This window comes from Anabas testudineus, chromosome 6, assembly GCF_900324465.2.
Source record: "Anabas testudineus chromosome 6, fAnaTes1.2, whole genome shotgun sequence".
In the NCBI taxonomy this organism is placed as follows: domain Eukaryota; kingdom Metazoa; phylum Chordata; class Actinopteri; order Anabantiformes; family Anabantidae; genus Anabas; species Anabas testudineus.
In genome coordinates this window covers 17,962,628-17,978,675 of record NC_046615.1, presented here as the reverse complement: position 1 = coordinate 17,978,675, position 16,048 = coordinate 17,962,628, and positions in this window count along the sequence as shown.

The window sequence follows — 16,048 nt, the reverse complement described above, 5'->3', positions numbered from 1 at the left end:
TGACATTTGCAAACAGTGAAAGTGAAAGGCTTCAGCTATAAAAACACACAACTAAATGTCAAACGCTGTTATTATACCATCTTCCTGGAGGTAAAATAATCTGGCTAAGTGAACAGTGAAACCCAAGGAAAGGTATTTTTGTAAACCACAAAAATACAGAAGCAGCCATAAGGTGTTCACATTTTAAAATCAATATTCAAGCACTAAAAGTGAGTGAGGCAGAGAAAGGAAATGGATGTAGAAAACAGTTTAATCATAAAAGATCATTGGTTTACTTTTCATGCATGTCTGAAAGGGGTGTCCTTTAAAGTAAGTTTAGTAAAAGTAAATCCCTTTTCCTCTGCTTTGGTTGGCTTCAGGTTCTTGGCAAATTTGGAAGGAGATGGTAAAAATAAAATGACTGACAGCAGAGGAGAGAGGCCAGTACTCAAGTGTATGTTGTGTCACATCAGTCAACTAGCTAGTGCCTGTGAGGCCTGTCTGCTCTGACTAAGGACAGTGTGTTCACAGCTGACTACAGGGGTGCTCCAGTCCACTGGAGTGCACAGGAGTTCTGCTGTTGAACGTGGTTTGGCATGAGTTCAGCTACAGTAGAAGAGTGCGTGTGAATTTAGTGTTTTAAGACACAAAAAGATATATTTTATGTCACACATATTGCCAGTTAACTCTATATACCACCTTATAATTAGAGCCAAATAGTTTTCTTGGAAAGCCCTAATAATTTAAAAAAAAACATGATAATTAAAAAAATTAACATGTAAATAGCCCCTGAACCCGTAAAATAAAATGCAACTGTTTTTTTGTTGGCTAAAATTAGGTCATATGCAGTCATCTGTTCAGTGGTCTCGTGAAATGTAAAACCTCCATCTTCTTGGTAACATAGCACCAAGATGAGCCTGGGAGTACACTAAAGTAACTATTAAAATGCTGTACACAAAGATGAATAATTGATATGGTTCTTATCTTGACATTTGAGACCCTGTTGTAGGCAGTGAGCGTACAGTGGCTTCATAAAGTATTCAGACTCCTTTGCTTTTTTGCACACTTTGTAGTACTGTAGATTTAATTTTAAACAAATAAACTTGTTTTTTTTTTTTAACAGGTGAAAACATCTTTTTGCAAATTTATAAAAAATCTAAAACCATTTGTTTTGTATTTTCTGTGTAGGGTCGTTTGGTCTTTGACAGGCAAACTTTGAAAAAGCCCTGTCTGTCAATCAGGTTAGCTATTGTTTTGTGTGTGTTAAATAATGCATTGATGATTATTACACATTTCTAATTTCAGTAATTTCAGCAGTGTATATTTAACCAGGCTCTGTGCATTAAACAGTCAGTATACTTTCTTTTCTGTGCATGTATATAAATATTCTTACTGAAGTTACATTTTTACTTATTTATGTACTACTTCAGTATTCTAGTTTTTCTTCTTTCTTTACTTTTTAGTTCTGTTTTTCACTGTGTTGTATCACCAAGTCAGAATACTGTGTACATTGGAAATGATTCTCTATTATTTCTTAAGTTAATATTTTAACATTGAGCTTTTGTGTTGCATGTTCCCAAACAAATTGACAATCAGATTAGCACAGTGGTCCTGTGGTTGATTCCTCATGATCGTCTGGGTTGGCAATTTGCCTCAAACGTGATCAAGGCTTGACTAGATGCTAATAGACAACAGCACCAAGTAAACAAAAAAGAGTTGCAGACAACTTTCTGTTCAGTAATTGTTCTGAAACTGCAACACAAACATACAGTGTTCAGTGCAGTTTGGGAAGACAGTGCCAAGGTCATCTGTGTTTGGAAAGGGCTCAGAGCCCAGTGGCGTTTGGTGAGAATCATTGTGATCCCGCTTTTAATGCAAAGTCATAAATCAACTGAGACATTTCCCCTGGTTGTAAGTAAGTTGGCTTTCTTTGACTGTACTGCTTCTTGTCTGAATACAGCACAGAGTAAAGTCTAGGGCAGCTGAAATGACCCTAGTCAACCTGTATTTTTTTGTAAAGGAAGCATTAATATGATAACTGAATTCATTCTTTAGGACCACTGACAAGCAATGAAAATATGGTATAGAATTGGTAAAGCAAAGGGGGCTGACTGTAAGAATGGGTAAAGTGAAGGAGACAAGCAATTCAAATATTCCTTAATAAAAAGGAGAAATCATTCAGTTCTCACTTGGCAAGTTGAGACAGCTGTTGTACTCATTGTGGTAACAAGCTGTTACAATGTCCGCTGCATTTCTCGCTGAATCCTGATGTACACGCTGTCATTTTCTCCAACTGCGAATTCATCCAGCCAAAATCATTATAACACTTATATCACACTTTCTGGCACGGCTATCTTTCATTTGGCTATGTCGGAGGTCTTCCAAGTGGCTCCATTAGCAGACTTTTCATCACTGTGTTTACTTTGGTTGTGACACATGGGGGATGCAACATTCCCTGTGCTCTTGCCTCTCCATCACATGCTGAATAAATCATTCACAAGTGATCACATTCCAGTAGTATAATTATCACTGTCCGACACCAACATTTCAGCAGTTTCTTAGCAACTGCTATTGGCACGTTTTCTGCTTCCACGAGTATTTTCCATATAGATGAAACAAGAAATCAGTGCTAGAAGTAAAGCCATAAAGATTTTCATAAATACAAATGCACAAACTATTTTACTGTTTTAACAGTAACTCCTAATGTCATAACAAAACATTTCTGTTCTTACTCCTTGGAAGCACTGGCTGTTGATGTGGGACTTTCAGATAGACAAAAAGAAAGACATAAGCTCCATGTAAAACTGTTTGGGGAGATGGAGAAGCTCTGGTTCCTATCTCCTTTCCATCCTCCTTCATTATTCATCCACCCTTTAGTGCTGGCCTGAGCTGTGCATGTCAGCATGGATGGCAGACAACCACCCCAGGCTACAGGCTGAGGGAGTCAGCCTTGGTCTTAGTCAATGAGCTGGTGGCTCAGATGGCTGTGTGGATGGCAGCCAAAACAAGCAGGAGGGAGCTTCAGAGAATGGAGCAGAGAGATTGTGGAGGTTTTGTTTGGGACGGTTTCAGATCAGTGAATTGCTACTTGGAGAAGTTAGCTTGTGGGCCTTCAGGACCAGATAGTCCCAGGAATTAAAAACACTCCCAAAACAGGAATTAAAACATACTTCTCATGTTTGCATGTCCAGCACATCTCAACACATGTACCGAGAGAAAAGTCATTTTTGTCATAACTCTCGTCGTCATGCTTAAATTCTACAGTGATGTTTCCAGTCTCTTGTCCAAGATACAGAGGACAATCTAAAATAATATTCAGTTTACTGTTACATAAAACAGGGGAAAAACACTCTGGAATCAGTGCAGCTTTTGCGAGAACAGACAGTTTAACACAACAGTGCATCTGGTGTAGCAACGCTTTGTTCCAGAATGCTTCATGGGTTCTGTGGCCAAACTGCAGGCGAAGTTAAAAATGAATAAAGTTTCTTGTAAAAGCTCTTGCAGTCCAAAAAAAGGGGAAATTGCTCCTGTGGGGTCTGATAATTACAACATACTTGGGTGATTTTTGGTGACTTACAGAGAGGGGATGAATTCGCGGCGATGTGCTCTAAATTTAACAGTTTGCAATCTGTCTCTGGAGGAGGCCATTTATGGCACCCACTGACTTTAACACGGCTGTCGCAGCATGGACCTGTGTTTGATTGAAATCCAGATTGTGTGGAATCAACCTGTTTCTCTTCCTTGCAGTCTATCTGTAAGGGTCTGGCTGGTGTTTGGAGGAAGCGTTTAAATGGGAGTTGACGACTCAATCGACACAACAGCTAATCTCCTGTTTCTGCTTCGCTTTCACATCGGATATTAAAACTGAAGCTCTGCACAAACCCATGTTTTCTTATCAGTGTGTCTTATCAGTGGCACAGAGCTCAACGTTCTCTGTGCCACTGCTTCTATTGACATTTAAAGTATTCACTCACTCAGAAACACATTAGTGTGATACCAAACAATTCATCCTTTTCTGGTTAAATTGCTTTTTCCTCAATCTGATGAAAAGCTGTATGTGATGTTGACTGATTTCCTCACTGCCAGTCCTGTTTACACAAACTAGTGACAGATTCTGAGCACAGCAGGTTGTTACAAATGCTGTTCAGACTGAAATCCCTTAATTGGATGTATTATGTGACTCTAATTTTGACATTAATGGTCCCACTTACAGCTGCTGTTTTAAAAAACAGTAAAGGCGGAAATTCCACACTCATACTAACTCTAACCAATGTGTATTTAGTGCCTAAACCTAAACCTAACCAAGGCACCTTTGTGTAGTTTCATCAACTGACTGCCTGGGTCGGGACAAACGACCTATATGGACTTGAAGGAAGGTGTACCAAGAGCACAGGCCATTGGAAATGTTGTAGGAAGTTATAAATAAATACCAGCCAATTCTTGGAAAATTCTGCATAACATTTATAGGAAATTAGATATGGTACCCACAAAGTATTATCTCTAGAGAACTTAACAAACGTGTTTGCTTGCATGACAGCATGGTCTAATGTAATTTTAATATCAGTATAATCAGGAATTTATAAAGGTCTTGTGAATCTCTTCATTAAACCGTTATGATATTTTCAGTAAAAACTGCACAATGACTATTTTACACCAGTATTCCTGCTATTCACTGGCTTTAATCGAGTAAGCTTTAAAAAACATTGCTACAAGCTGCAGTAGTAGAAGAGATAAGAAAGTATTACTATTCAAGAAAACTGTGGATACAACCCTGCAGCATTTCTGAGTCACAACCACACTTCGCTGACATTTAGGCTGCTGCTGTTTTTTTGTTTTGTTTTGTTTTTAGTGCTTCATTTACAGCAGAGAGAGGAAAGTGACAGATGACAAAAGGACCAGGCCACATTAAAACCAAGGACACAGTTGTACGGTATGCACCTTCAGCAGCTCTGTCAAAGGTGCATTCCAGGATACAATGACACACTTGTGTGATAAAAGGACTACTGTAGATTAACCTGAATAGTTGCCTGCTCTGTGTGCAGAGATAGAAGAAGGTGGTGAATTAGAAAATGTGAGTGGAGTTTATCTCTGGTGCTTTCCTGTCATTGGTAATTGATCTAGATTATTTAGTACAACTTAGACTGCCTCTTCCAGTAAATGGGATTCTCCTGAAAAGCTTCTTAAGTGTTTAATTGAACACCACACAATTAAGGCATAATTACTTTTCAAACTCAATACCAGAAATATGGTGATGGTCCAAACATATCTACTAGTGGGGGTAGCTTCTATATTGGATTTAAAAGTTTGTATCATTTACTGAATGGACTCTCTAGATGAAACTGATTCCATGCTAATTGTTGTTCATATCATGTTTCTTTATCAAGTAAATAACAAAATAAGCATTTTAATATATAGACTCCAACAAAATACAGTAATACACAGTAAGAACAGATGTACAGCCAGATGGTGTTGCTTCACAGTCTCCATCTCTTACCATACTATTACCAACTGCATGGATTTCATCCATAGGTTTTACTCATCACTGGCGTTACATAAGCTTTAGGTTGTGGAGCTCCACACATTGAAAAGGTAAAATAATTTTGATATACAGATAAATTCCTAAACAGTATGAACAGGACTGTACGTGTTAATCAACAGATAATAAACCCATTCACAGCTATACATTTATTCATCTACCAGTATGCTGAGATGGAGAATTGCATGAAGATTCATATAGTAGAAAGTTCAGTACACCCAGGAGATGATACATTTATTAATAACAGGCTTGTTCAGCAGCAGCAGCTACTAGTGTATGTGCTTTTAAAGACTGTTGTGGTCTATGATTAAATGTAGACTGTGTGTGACATTAACATTTCTAAAACACTTTATTTTACATTGTATATTAATAAAAATAATGATTAAGGATAAAGTAATAGTACCCATATCCAAACTAATACATGCAAAAAAATACAAATCTAAGCTGTAAATTTGATATTGTACAATTTTTAACAAGAGTAGCTGTTGGATAAAGTTGTGAGTTTGAGGTTTGATTGTTTTCATTGTTCTACAATATAATTTTTAGGTTAATAAATGTTGTTTGTATTTCAAGATTTCAGTTCATGTTATTAATAAAACATCTCTAGTCTTTTTTTTCTGTGTAGCTTTTTACTATCGTAAAATGTTGGAGCCTTACTTCAACGTTTTTCCCCATTGTGTTTAGTAGGTGGAAAGAGAACCTGCCTGACAGGAGATTTGTCATGGATGTTGACCATGTACTGATGCCTCATCACTCCCAGGTCTGTGTGTGGGTGTTTGTGACCTACCAGACCTGGACACAGTTCCAGATCAGCCTGCTCTTTGGGAAATAACAACCACTCACACAGGAACAGGTTGAAGGTTAGAGCAGAAATCTAATAAAAGACCTGTTCCTGCATGCTGTTTCCTGCATTGATGTTTCGAATATGTCAATAGATCCACTTTGCGATAGGGCCGACTTTGTGTTGTTGACACTGAGGGGCATTGTACAGCAAATTCAAAACCGGGTAGTTTCATCGACTGGTCTCCACCCCCCATAGTTCAAGCTGGCACCAACAATGCTGAGTCAGTCAGCAAAGTTAAATGGCAAACCTGTTGGTGATTTTCGAATTTCTGTAGAGAAGGAGTTTCAACTAATTTCGAGCAAGCTCTCGTTTACAGACGAATTGAGTAAAACTGTCATGTTGGTAAAATGTCTAGTCTCCTTTTCAAGAACATACACATAGAAACTACTGCAAACTTTTCACTGCAGCTTACTATACCGTTGAATGAAATTATGTCTATTCAATAAGGAGCAGCAAAACTCCCCATTATTTATTTGTCAAATAGTGAATAAAAAATGTTGCTGTGGGAGATAAAAATGAAGCATGATGCAGCCTGACAATTTACAACACAGCCACATGATAGTAGGGTGGTGCTACCAGTGAGTAAAATCTGCTACTGCTACAACTACTGTAAAAAACAAAAGCTTTGTCAACTGTCCAGCTTGCTTGTGATAAGATGATTTAATTATTAGATGTGTTTAGAATTTGACAAACTGATCTCTGGCAAACTGAACTGAGTGGACACACGGTAGTTTACAAAAGGACTATGCAATGTGTGATCTCAGAATAAATATGGCAGCTTCAAAACCTGCTGGACCATAACGGGAACCATTTAGCTGCCAGTAATTTGATTTGTACTAAAGGAGAGATGAATTGTGCATTCTGTGGCAACTACTACATCAGTGGGAAGGTACTTGGCATGCTATATTGAACATTGTGCATTTATTTTGAATAATGTATCCTCAGTGTTTAAGATGAACAAAAATTATAATATACTTTGTATAGTGAAACACTTATCACCCTAATGTCCAAGCCATCAACAAAAGAATGCTTATATCAGTATTAAATGTTATGGACTATTCTGTTTCTTGCTGGATTTTCCTTTGAACCAACTGAATAAGGAGCAGATCACTGCCTTGCTATTCATTGTTTCTAATATAACCTTACTAAATCTGTTTAATACACCTTTTTAGTTTAGTTTAAAATCCCAAAAGTACTGTATGATTTCAGTACCATCAACAACATATGCCTGTTTTCTGTTAAATGGACACAGACATACTCTAATAACATCATGTATTATAATGCATTACACGCTCCACCAGTTATAAGGAACAGGAAAAAATAGACAGACAGCCAAGCTGAGAAATATGGGAAGTGCTGGTGGGGAAATGGGACTCCCTGTTTGGGAATATTTTGGATTCAGAACTGATCCATTTAAACAAGGCAGGAACTGGAGAAGCTACAGAAGATCTTAATATAAAATAGACCAGTATTTTTTATAAGCAACTGCTCTAAATCTTTGCACTTCCGTGGATACTGTATAAATGAATAATACAAATTGAAAAAACTAATATCACACAGTTATAATATGTAGATATCCTTGTTTGCTTTTTGTGAAAGAAGGCAAGCACATCCTTGACCAAGACTTCCCCCTTAGAGTAAAACTCTCTGCACAGTGGTGGCAGGACTATCAAAGTACTCTTTGGCAATAACATCAAGTAACTTCAATCAGTTCTTCTTCGTTTTCCACAAATAAGGTTGGGAATAATGTCTTATGTAAACTTTTTTTTATGTTTTTTTTTTTATATTTATCAGCACAGTAGTCCCTCACAGAATTCCTGCCATCTGTACTGACTACACCATTAACACCACCAGTCACTATACTGGCGTATAAAAATATATAAACTGTAACTGTATATAATTACAATCAGTGATTACTACTTCAGCTTTAGTAGAATTTGACCCAATTCAGAACTTTTTCACCCTTGATACTTGGGTTTAGCAGGGTGGTGACTTAACACCTTCAAAAAAGTATGGTGTTAGATAAGTGAAAGAAATGCCAGAACCCATTTTTAGCTGTCTATATAACAAGTGGCAAGGCGAGAACAGATGAGACAAAGACTGAGAATAAGGCACATGACACAGTGGTGTCAGAAGTAGTGCCCTAATAAACTTCCATCTGATGTCCATCAATTATTTTAGCTTCTTTTACTGTGGAAGATCACAGGGGTGCTGGAGCCCAGCTGAGAGTGGGGGCACACACTGGACAGGTGACATAGGTAATTTAGGTGAGACTAAAGAACATGCAAACTTCACACAGAAAGTCTGGATTTGAACCCAGGTTCTTCTAATTGTGACGAAACAGTGCTAACCTCCTCACCTGATGTCACAACCTCAAAACCCTGTAAATTGTTAGAAATTCCCAGCTGAGCCCCAGGAAGAGTAGCCTATGGCTCATTTCATACTTTATATCACTCAAACTATCATTACATTATCACAGATCCTCTCCACAGTATCATGAAATAATACCATCTAGGACCAAGCACTCTCAAATAAGGTCTCAAATTCAGAGTGCTTCATTTCTCACAGGATGACTTTTTTTAGTGCACTTATACATGGATTCAAGTTCCAGTCTTTACATGAGCAGACTACATGCTAATGGTTGTGATGGAGGTAAAATTACAGTTTGCTGTTTCAAATTAGCTAAAATCAGTCCATCACAACTTCACTTCACAAACGTCACAAATTTCACTGACTCTGCTATCATAAATGCCCTTGATCCTTCAAAGTTAGCATTTTCAAAGTATTTTCACTGGAAAAATGCATTTTTCAATTGGAAGAAATTTTCCATAACCATTTTTTTAACTAGGCTATAAGCATGTTATAGCATAATTATCTTTTATATAACACAATTTGAAAATGAAATCACATAATAAAATTGGACCATTACCTATTGTGCAAACAATAAGACAATAATCTGCATTTCATTATCCTTGCTGATGCCTTTTCCCTTTGACAGGCACAGCATAGCCCAGTACAATTAATTCTAATTCTGTTAAACAATAAAACCTTCTAATTGGCATGATAGAATCTTATTCTTTGTCTGTATCAATTTGTGTCCCTGTTTAGACTGAGGGACATTTCCTCTGACTAATTGCTTTGGCCAGGCTTGGATCTGATATGCTGTTTTAATAGGCTAGTAAAAGAGCCATTTTCTAAGGAATGAAAGTGCTGGTTGGTATAACTCACTTCCTTCAGCGCACACTCATTCTAAAGTCAGTTTAATTTAAGAAGGTCAGGATACTTTGGAGGGCATTTGTCCCCGGACAGAAATGTTTTCATACTGTCTAACCATTGAGGATTTTAATTCATCGCATAGTGAAGGGACTTGTACAACGTGGCTCTGGAAATATTCATGCAAAGCAGGGTCTCTAGTTTCTCCAAAGCCTTGGCATTACATGACAACAGTATGTTCTGATGTCAGACTTGAGGTATCACAATTTATAACTTGATTAAGTGTCGCTACGCTTTATGTAGGATTACACGAGTTGGGTTAACATTTGTTCCCATTGTAATTTCCAATCAAATCAAAGTTCTTTGTGAAGTTTACTTATGATTGAAGTGACTATATAGGCACACTTGTTAAAACTACATGCTATCCAAGTTTGGCCTTAAGGGCAGGCAATAATCTTGTCAAAGAAATCCAATTAAAAGCACCTGGATACTGAGGAAACAGGGGAGACTGGTACCTTTTAAAAAGCTATTTCTCAGAGCTTCAGGCTACCGGGGGCTACCAGGGCTCTGTTCCTAATAGTTGAAGGAGCTGGGGTTCCCTTTTCTGACAACCATTATACTTGCACTTGTATACATGAGCATGCACACACAGGCATACGCGTACCGACTTATAATCCAACCTCTCTAACAACCAAATGAAGTAGAACTTTCAAACAACCTTCAATGCAAAGTTGCAGGCCTTGCATCAACATAAAATGGAGGTGTTAGTTATAGAACGCCTAGTTACATCCTAATTATACTGTGTGAATATCTATTTTCAGACTGTGGAGCTAATTTAAAGGATTAGGCCAGATTAACAATAATTAATCAAAAATATGGCATCTGGGGATTAGACCATAGACAGTCCATAACATAAAAACATTAAACATTTTGTGACTTGTTTTTTACTAAATCACAGTGTGCACTGCAGAGCAGTGAATCAGTAAACAGAATGTTTTTATTAGATGATTCATACAACCAAAAGCAGTTAAATCACAAGGAGTAAAAAGAAAAGAAGCATAGAGACTTTCCATCGTTGTTCTCCATGTGTAACAAACAGCATGACATGCTTTATTGTGTGAATCAAGTTATAAATGTGCTGTGATATGGTTAAGTTTAGGCCTAAAGGAAGTTTGTTCCAAAGAACAGCTGCAGACTAAATAAATATATTTTAACCATCAAAGTCTTAATCTTGGGGAAATAAGACAGTCAAGTGTTTTCAAAAAAAAAACATTAGGCTTAAGGCAGATGTCACTTCCTGCAAGCAATTAGGACAAGAGGCAACAAGAACAAACATAAAGTGCTTGTGATTTAGCTGTGGCACTGCTGGTAATGCAGTCAGAGACACTATACGCAGTAACATAACACAGAGAGACCTTTCATTTTTCAATCCAGTAATGCAGAGGCGAATGTAGAATTCAATTATTTTAGTTTTGATGTTGTTTCTCCAGTGTGTCTAGGGCTGCAACTAATTGCATCATCTTTATAATGGGTTTATCTTAATGTATTTTTTCTTAAAATGTTGGAAATTTAAGAAAAACTTTTGGTGGCTGTGAAATTTTACTCATTTGTGCAATGTTTTTTTTTTTCAGTATTTCCATATTTGTTAAATGTTCAACATGACAACATAGTCATGCCATAAGCTTGATAAACTGCAATACATTTAGACAGTTACAGTTAATCATCTAGCATGCTCAGTGCTTTTAGCCAAAGGATGTACAATTGAAGTACAAAGCAAGAGAAGAAATGTTTTGTCATGAGACATAAGTCATATGACAAAAGTAGAGAGAGTAGCGTAGATTTTTAAGTGCATTTGAAGTTGTGAAGCAGTTTTCTTAATTATTTTTTATACTGGGAATGAGGCTGCTGAATCTGCAGAGTTGCGCAGCTCGTTACATCGTTGGGCCACTGAAGTGAAAAGATTTGCTTGAGGCCTTTTGCAGTGTGACAGTACAGTAGGTGAGAGGGACTGTAGACACGAATGAGGCTGTTCAGGTTGGAAGGTGCTGTGGAGCTGACCACTGTGTAACTGAGTGTCAGAGGTTTGAGCTAAATGCAGATGCCATTTTTGGTTGATCAAAAATTAGACATGTTGCTTGCATTTTAGGAGATGGGGGAAATGTAAAGCTTTTAAACAGTATTATGTTGATGTAGATAGGAAACATGGTGGAGGGACACACTTATCTAGTATGTGCTGTAACCAGTTGCCAGGGCATTCAGTCTGATGTAGTATCGCTTTGAAGCTGTATGATAATTTTGACACTTTGATTTCTAAATGTGACTAACTATACTTTCTCACCTTACACCAATCAAAAGGATGGGAAACAGAGCAAAAAAGGGATTATTAAAAAGTGGAGAAGACCAGTCACCTCTGCCTGAAGAGCTTTCAAACTAATAGAAACTGAAATACAATCACGATGAGATGACGTGTCAGGGTGTCACAGGAGGCAGCTAATTGGGGGCAGCCCTGTACACCATGGCAAATAGAGATGGCATTAGAAGACTAGAACAAGTTTAATTGGGTGTGATGAATAACTTGATAACTTTTAAGGTTTTTGTTCATTCATGTGATGTACCAGGAATAAAAGGCTTGTTTTTCTGATCTGCTCGAAGGAAAGGGGAAGGGCACTCATAAAGATGACGCAACAGGGTTGTCCATAATTGTCTGCAATTCAAAGCATCTCTTTTTGATTTGCACCTGCTTTTTTAATAGAATATGCTGTGATGTTTTACTCTTTGAAGAGAGGCCTGGTCTTGCATTCGGAGTTGCAACTGGATTTTTGACAAATGAGATCAAAACAAAAAACCTGCTGCAAAGCAGGCTGTAAATTAACTGAACAAAAAGATTTACAGAACTTTTAATCAAAATAGCTTTTGTTTTCTATAATCTTCCAAATGTCTTAATTTATGTAATAGTGTTAATGCTAATTATGGTTTTAATATCATCATCATCAAGGTTTCTGGAGGGTTAATATTTTTAAGACATTTTTAATACCTAATACTTATAATAATATAATGCAATTCAATACCTTTTTCACCTGCTTTACTGGTTTAAGTATAACAAATATCAGTGGTAACCATGCCCTTAAATAATTCTACTCACTGAATGCTTGAATTTAGTGATGTTTATTCCTTTTTTTCAGAATATTTCAGCTGTAACAATAATTCCTAATCATAAATAATGACTAACACGACACAACGCTAAGTAATTATCAATTATTAAACAGCAGTGAAAATTGATGGATAACCAGAGGCCGTATGGAGGACTTTTACATAAGGTTAAAGGTCTGAGCAGTATTTGGTATTTTGTTATAAGTGTTAGTTAAGATAACAAACAAAAAAAAATTGTAATACCCTCGTACTCTGTTTTTTAGGAAACTGAAATCAGAACTTTTAAAACCTTTTCAAGACATGAACATGCCCTTATACTTGTAGTGCATGATTGAAAGCAGGAAAGTTATTTGCATGATAATATACTAAATAATGTTCATATTTTCCCTGTGCAAAACATTTGGGATGTATCTCTTACCTGATTTATTCTACATTTTTTGAAGAGCATAAGGGGGGAAATTACTCTGTATGACGTAATGGTGTCTTCCTCCAGCTGTCAAACTAGGAAAGTAAAAGCAATTCACAGTAAAAGGAATATTCTCACACATTTCCATAAAGAGAGAGAAAGAGAAAGAGGATACGCTGGTTTCCATAGCAATTGTCGGCACTGTCACATGGTTACCTAGGAACTAGTCCTGTGATGCTGTGCAATTTATTTGTTTATGCTTGGCAGTTCTCCAGCAATTTCTTACATAGAATTCAGTTCAACTGAGTTTATTCATATAGCACCACATTGTCTCAAGGCAGTTTACATAGAAAGGTTTAAACCTTACATAATTATATAAAAACTAATACAAATATATAGAATTATATTGAAAACCCAACAAATCCCTCTTGAGGAATCACAAACTAATGGAGGAGATGAAAGCCTCCCTTTAAAAGAAGAAACCTCCAGCAGAACCAGGCTCATGAAGGGCGGCCATCTGCCTCGGCGCTCTCTGGTGAGTGTAAAGTGGAGAGAGGCAAAGAACAAGAAAGAGACAAACACCGGGCAGGTTGATGGGGCCAGAAACTGCACACTGGAAATATACAGCTTCAAGGCTGAGGATACCTCCAGAGCTACTGAAGAAAGAAGATACAGTGTTAATGACAAGCAATGGACTGGACTGGAGGCTTTAAGGGTGAGTTTGGGATTAGCATACTTCTAATTTTAGAAGCAGATTATGTCTTTAAAGCATGCTTAAACTTTGACTAGTTTGTTTTGTCTGGTGTAATAGATAAATAGATCAATTTATTTGTGGGATTGTTTCCTTATCATTTTGCTTAAGTGAAAAACATCTGATATGGACATGCTGATCAAAGGTAAAACATCTTTGACCAGTCTAGTTAGAATGGAGTCTGTGAGATATGTTGATGGTTTAGATAAATTTACTGCTGAAATGTGCTCAGCAAGATCTGTGCATGTAAGCAGCCTTATGAAAGAGTCATAGAACAAGGCCATATCTCAACATTTAATTTCTGACACATCAAGAACACTTGATGTGTCAGAAATTAATTTCAAAGGCAATAGTTTGTAAGTCAGTTCCTGTCATCTGCTTTAAAGCATAAAAAACTTCTGGCCTGAAAATATTTGAGTACCATAATTACATCCGAATAGAAAAAACTTTTCTTTTGACACATTGGTCAAGAGGACCACACATAGGCAACATTTTAGTTGAAACATCATTTAGTGTGGCCTGAGTGCATCCTGAAAACACAAACAAGCAAGAACATCATGGTTCATTCTAAATGAAGATGAAACGCAGAAGCCCTCTTGAGTAAATTATGTAAATATGATTCACTCTTCAAAGCCTTAGATGTACCTTTGATAAAAACGACTGAAGGTACCATTACTCTGAAAGCATTATCCCTTTTTTCTAGAATTTCAGCACCAAGGTTGTGGAGTGATACATTAAAAACAGTTATTCCTAACTACAGGGATGTCAAAAAGATGATGATACCAACATACTGAAAATGTAACAGTACTTGTTTTCCCTGGTACCTTAAGCACCTCAGTAGCTGTCACAAAGTCCACCAAATCACAGCAATGTATATGGAAAACACATTCCAGATATCATGTACGAAGATACTTGTGTTTGAGCGGGAAGATGGGGAATAAATCAAGGACTAAACTATCAAAAGCTGGTATAAAAATGTTGTCTCAGTGCTTTTGGAGCAAAGAAGGAAATACGTTAAGCATCTCAAAGACAGATTTCCAGATCTGTACAAACAATTCAAGCTGAGACTGTCATTTGTTAATTTTATATTGACAACATGTCGTTAAACTGCACATATCATATCCACAGAGGCTAACATTAGCTTGTTTAGGGTAACTTAGTGCTTTGCTGCTCATAACATTACAATGTAAAAAAAAAAAAAAAAAAAACTCTTGATAATATAGTCAGGTTTATACCAGAGCTGTTTATTTATTGCATTGTTGTTGTTGTTTTCATATTTCCACCATAAAATAGTTATTTTGCCATGCTATCGAAATTGGTATTGAGTTCTAGGGATTTTAGTTAAATTGGTACTGACTATTAAACGTCTGGTATCGTGACATCCCTGACTGAACTAAAACCCAAAAAAGTAATGACATTTTAAACACTTTTGGGCAAAACTGAATACACACTACTACTATTATTATACACAACTGTATTATAATTGTACAATAACTTAACCTGTACTTTGTTATAATTAAACAAAATACTCTTTATATTATACATCATACACAATATTGAAGGTAGGGTTGATTGAAATGCCATATATGTCACAGTTACAAGTCTGGAAAGTGTGAGAAAGTGAGAAAATTAAGTGTGTTTACATGACAGCAAGGTTATAAGAGAGTAATGACAGGGTGACAAAAGGCTTTGAGCTGATCTGTCTAATGAGAACACAGACTTGATTAAACACTCCACCCCATGACTGCCTAAAACCCACGCTTCCTCTAATCAGAGATTGCTGCAATTATGGTTCTCTACGGGGTGGTAAAACATCACTGCTCAACTGTTACTTTCACTTTAAAAAGATCATTTCAATCGCTATTAAGCACAAACGCACAATGCAGGAATCACCATCATGTTGCAGAAAACTCCAACTTCCATTTTATTACCAAATTGTTTAATATCTCTATATATCTCTCTTCCTATGTAAATCGTTTACCTCCATAAAACACATTACCTTATTTTTAAAGGTTTAAAAACAGAAACAACTGCATATTTTGGGTGGCAGTAGCTCAGCTTTCGTCTGTGGACCCCAGGGTCAATGGTTTGATTCCTGGTTCCTCCTGGCTACTAGTCGAGGTGGCTTTGGACAAGACACTGAAACCCCTTAGTGGAGCTGATATGTAC